The sequence below is a fragment of the Cucurbita moschata genome, unplaced genomic scaffold (genome assembly GCF_002738365.1).
Source record: "Cucurbita moschata cultivar Rifu unplaced genomic scaffold, Cmos_1.0 Cmo_Scf00054, whole genome shotgun sequence".
In the NCBI taxonomy this organism is placed as follows: domain Eukaryota; kingdom Viridiplantae; phylum Streptophyta; class Magnoliopsida; order Cucurbitales; family Cucurbitaceae; genus Cucurbita; species Cucurbita moschata.
The window spans coordinates 462,080-468,059 of NW_019268570.1; positions in this window are offsets into that span (position 1 = coordinate 462,080).

Below are 5,980 nucleotides of genomic sequence, written 5' to 3' on the forward strand. Positions count from 1 at the left end.
ATATAGCATGTTGTGTGAATATTTTTATTGGTTGAAAATGAGGAAATATGTGAACAAAGTATGCAAGCAATGTTTTAGATGTAAGGAGGCTAAGTCTAAGACAACCACATGGTCTTTACACACCTTTAGATGTTCCTAGTGAACCATGGTTTGACATTAACATGGATTTTGTTCTAGGATTACTGAAGACTAGAAGACACCGTGATAGCATTTTTATGGTAGTTGATAGATTTAGTAAGATGGCACATTTCATTCAATGTAACAAAACAGATGATGCTACCAACATAGCTAATCTATTCTTTAGAAAAGTGGTTAAATTGCATGATATTCCCAAAACCATTGTTACATATAGGGATGTAAAAATTTTAAGCCATTTTTGAAAGTTTTGTGGGAAAAGTTGGTTACTAAGCTTCTATTTTCTACAACTTGTCACCCCCAAACCGATGGACAAACTGAGATCGTTAATAGAACATTAGGAGCCTTACTTAGGTCACTAATTTCCAAAAATCTTAAGTCTTGGGAAGAGACTCTACCTTTTGTGGAATTTGCATACAATAGAGCAATACATAGCACCACTCATTTTTCACCTATTGAGGTTGTGTATGGATATAATCCTTTAACTACTCTAGATTTATCACCTTTGCTACCTAATATGTTTGCTAATGATGCAGCTTCTTCAAGAGCCGAATACATAAAAAAAATCCTCAAAGATATAAAAGAAAGAATTGAAAACAAAAATAAAAAACGAGTCACGCGCAAGAACCAAGAAAGAAAGAAATTGATTTTTAAACAAGGTGACTGGGTTTGGGTTCATCTACGAAAGGAAAGGTTTCCAAATCAGAGAAAGTCTAAACTTCAACCAAGAGGAGATGGTCCTTTCCAAGTACTAGAGCGGATCATTGACAATGCATACAAACTAGATCTCAGAGGTGAGTACAATGTAAGTTCTACTTTTAATGTGGCTGAGTTGACTCCATTTGATGTAGGGAATGAAGATCTTGATTTGAGGACAAATCCTTCTAAAGAAAGGGAGGATGATATGAATTCAACTACTAATCCTTTGCATGTACCCAAAGGACCGATTACAAGAAGCAAGGTTAAGAAGATACAAGAGGCTTATACATTACATCTTCAAAGGCTAGCTAGTGTACAAGTTGAAAAAAAAAGACTTTTGAGCCCAAAAATCTTTATAGCATTAGCATATCAAATTAAGAAAATAATAGAGTGGCTGACATTGGAAGGTGATTAGAAGACTTTGCCTTTGGTAGTTGAACTACCAATTAAGACAATTTATGTTTGCCTTATTTTCTTCAATTTGTATTTACAAGTTTTTATTGGTAGTTGTAATTTGTAGTTGGTAGATGAACTTCATTATATTTGGGTTATCTTGTTGGCCTATTTAAAGGCATGTAATATTCATGCTTGAACATTGTTGTATACAAACAAAACCTTTGTGTTTTCTTGATACCTTTTTGGTGTTATTCTTTTTCAAACCTTGCTTTAGGTTTGATGTTTAAACCGATTCATTGAATTAGTTTTGATCAAGCTAATTCTTGAGTGAGTCATCATAGAATCTAAGATTCCAAGTTCAATCTAAGAGTCATTCATCTTCTAACCAGCTCTTGGTAGTAATCAATTCGTTAAGTTTGCTTTCTTTGTGAACGTTTGCAAGGATTCTAGAAGAACCTCTAGATTTGCAAAATCCAGCATTGTTGGCGCTTATCAGGACCATTCTCAAGAACCAAAAAGACTGAGCTGAGGGAAGCTCTATGAGTCACTGAAATGACAGTAGGAGGGTCCTTGATCTATCAATAGAGGAAGCAAAAAAGGGGGCTTGCTCCCCTTTACAATATGAAGAAAGAAAGAAATTACACACTAGTTGGACCTATAGAAAAGATCATGAAAGAGGCGATCAAAATTGTACTCGAATCCATTTACGATCTCGAGTTTCCAGACACATCGCACTTCCACTCGGGGCGAGGCCGCCACTCGGCCCTAAGACGGATAAAAGAAGAGTTGGGAACCTCTCGCTGGGTTTTGGAATTTGACTCAATAAGTGTTTTCACACCATCGATCGACATCGACTCATCTCAATCTTGAAGGAAGAGATCGACGATCCCAAGTTCTTTTACTCCATTCAGAAAGTCTTTTCTATCGGACGACTCATAGGAGGTGAGAAGGGCCCTTATTACTCCATCCCACACAGTGTACTACTATCGGCCCTACCAGGCAACATCTACCTACACAAGCTCGATCAGGAGATAGGGAGGATCTGACAGAAGTACGAAATTCTTATTGTTCAGAGAATCAGATCGGTTCTATTAAGGACAGGTCGTATTGATGACCAATCAAACTCTGGAGAAGAAGCAAGCTTCAACACTCCCCAAGACTACAGAGCCCTCATTATGGGGAGGGTAAAGAGCTTCCAACGCAAAGCGGCCTTTCATTCCCTTGTTTCGTCGTGGCACTCCCCACACACAAGCACCACCTGACTCAGGGGGGACCAGAAACGCCTTTTAGTTTACCCCCGATCCTTACCGCCTTCCTCATAGAAGCCACCGGGTTGATCTCTCAGGTCGAATTCTATGGTCGAGAACACTGTAATAAGAAATTGGCCCTTGCTTAACTCGTTGTTGCATAGCTCAGGTCGGAGCAACGCACCATCAGACGTTCGACAGTCAGTTTCACGATCGGGCATGAATGCCTAGAAGTTGTCATTGTATACTCCCGCGGGTCAGAAGATGGTGGGGGAAAGAGGAGGAAACTGGGCGGGATCTATCAGCAGTGAGTTCCCCATACATCTCGAGGTGCCTATCAAAAGCATACTCCAAAGGCTTCGGGATCGAGGTTGATGGTGTTATAACACATGCGAAAGCAATTTGGATCTTAGGCACTCTACGTACATCAATTATAGTAAATTAGCTAGCATGTTCATAAGCATTAAAACTCAAGGAGTTTGAGTACTAACCTTTTGTAGTTCAAATTCCTTTTTCCTCACGAATTGGTTTCGAACCACCACTAGTGTCTTCCCTACTATTCTCTGGCCTAAGAACAGGATTGTGGAATCCGGTGAGTGACTAAACTTGGAAGGAATTTAATATATGTGAAGAGAGAGTTTGTGAGGGTTTTTCTTAAGGTTTTTCTAAGAAACTTTCTATGTACCTTGATCACTCTATTTATTGAGTCATATTTGCATGTTCATGCAAATTTGAGATTACAAAATTTTGACACTTAAAATTCCACTCAAATGTGTGGGATTATGTTGCAAGCATGCAATTTTGAGTTAACCAAATTTTGACACTCAAAATTCTGCTCAAATTTGTGGGGCTTATTTGGCAAGCATGCAAGTTTTGTTAAACAAAACATTGATACTCAAAATTCCACCAACTCCAACATAGATTTTTTCATTAAGTGAAGTCAACATCTTGACTTTCTTCATTTTAATTCAACAATTAATTTGAATAATTCATTTCAAATTAAAGTAATATTAAATGATTAATTAAACTATTTAATTAATATTTAATATTAATTTAAATGTCAATCCCAATCAATTCTGCCACATATTTGATTAAAATATTTAAATCTTATTCAAAAATCTCAAATTCTCTCTTTTTGTTTAATTCGTAAATAAAACAAAAATGCGGTTAAATATATCGTATATATGTAGCGCATATTCCCTAATTTGAATTCGAACACTTCGAACTCACTCGTCACACTGTTCGATGGTTTAGTCCGATATGAGCTAGCAGAGGGACCTAATGGACCTATAGATCATGGGCTCCAACGATCCAAGATTAACCGGTTAAACTCATTAACCTTATTAACCAACACTCGTTAACTACTAGGACACTCCATGATACGATACGGAATCACTACAAGGGGAGTAAGATTCGGATTACCTTGTTGATCGAATATCTCAAGGCAAGAACACTTGATTGAGATTCAAATCACTCCACAAGCAAGATCGATCATGTCTAGCTTGAATGATTCTTGTTGATCAAATATCTCAAACATTTGTTTGAGATTCGAATCACTCCACAAGCAAGATTGATCATGTCGAGCTTGAATGATTCTACATGCAACCTAAACTACATAGAGTTGCAAAGAAACTTAGCCATTGGCTAAAGAAAAGCACAAATGCTTCTTTTGATATATCTTCTAAGTCTACCTTACAAATATAACATACAAGGCTTTATATAGCCTCAAAATGAAAATTACAAAAGTTGTAACATTCACACTTTATGGCCATAATTAGCCATTATGTAAATGTAACCGAAATTAAATAAAATGTCTTAAAATACAATAACTCTAAATTATAACCCACCCAAAATTTACAACAATCAAACTTTATTCTTCTTCAATGTAGCATGAATTGAAACATCTTTTGATAATTTTGACAACCTTTTCTTCACATCTTCATTGAAGCATATTGTATGATTGATGTCTCTTGGTTCATATCATTCTCCACTCCTTCAAGAGGATTCGTCCTCGAATCTATTTGTGAAACTTTGCTGCAAAAAATAAGTTATGGAAATACGAAGGACCTCACAACACTCTCTCACGTGTATACACTCAAGGAATTTTAGGCCACTCTGTTTGCACTCATTTACACAAATGAAGCTCTCATTCTCACCTCTCAAAATTTTAAATAGAGCAAAGATTGAATTTTGAACTCTGGGTCGATTAAAAACTAAAAAGATGAAAATAAATAAAAATTAAATTGAGAAGAAACGCAAAGGAAACATATATCCGATCTTGAGCCTGAAGCTCTGATACCAAATGATACGATACGGAATCACTACAAGGGGAGTAAGATTCGGATTACCTTGTTGATCGAATATCTCAAGGCAAGAACACTTGATTGAGATTCAAATCACTCCACAAGCAAGATCGATCATGTCTAGCTTGAATGATTCTTGTTGATCAAATATCTCAAACATTTGTTTGAGATTCGAATCACTCCACAAGCAAGATTGATCATGTCGAGCTTGAATGATTCTACATGCAACCTAAACTACATAGAGTTGCAAAGAAACTTAGCCATTGGCTAAAGAAAAGCACAAATGCTTCTTTTGATATATCTTCTAAGTCTACCTTACAAATACAACATACAAGGCTTTATATAGCCTCAAAATGAAACTATTAAAGGCATTACAAAAGTTGTAACATTCACACTTTATGGCCATAATTAGCCATTATGTAAATGTAACCGAAATTAAATAAAATGTCTTAAAATACAATAACTCTAAATTATAACCCACCCAAAATTTACAACAATCAAACTTTATTCTTCTTCAATGTAGCATGAATTGAAACATCTTTTGATAATTTTGACAACCTTTTCTTCACATCTTCATTGAAGCATATTGTATGATTGATGTCTCTTGGTTCATATCACTCCACTATAGCCTAGTAGTTGCACTCCCCTCACTATAGATATATTTCTGTCCATTTGATATAACCATGATTAGTAAGTCGATCATTCACAGGTTGTTCGTAACTAAAGCTGGGTCAATTAATCGTTTTACCCCTGAAGTTACTTCTTATTCCTTATGTCCAACTGATACTCTAACGAACAATTGGTTTGTGTTCCAACAAGTAAACCGAAACCCTCTCATGCCAATGAGAGGGTGGGGCCCCTTTTTCAAGACCTGGAGTCAGTACTTAAGGGAACTACCTCTCTTCTATCCCTAAAAGTGGGTAGGAGTGAGTTCCATCTTGCACCCCACGTCCCCAGCCATTCACCCAGTCTTACCCCTGAAATGGGAGGCCTATTGAATAGGCGAACTCGAGCCACTCTCACCCATCTGCATCTAAGGATAATTCCGAATAAATAGGAGTTCATAGTTAGCTAAGGATTAAGATCGAGTTACCTAGGTCATCAAATGAAAAGAAAATCAGTCTCAACAGTAAACAACATTATAAAGTGAGAGTGATTTTCTTCATGGCCGATCTTATGCAATACTCATTGCATAGGACG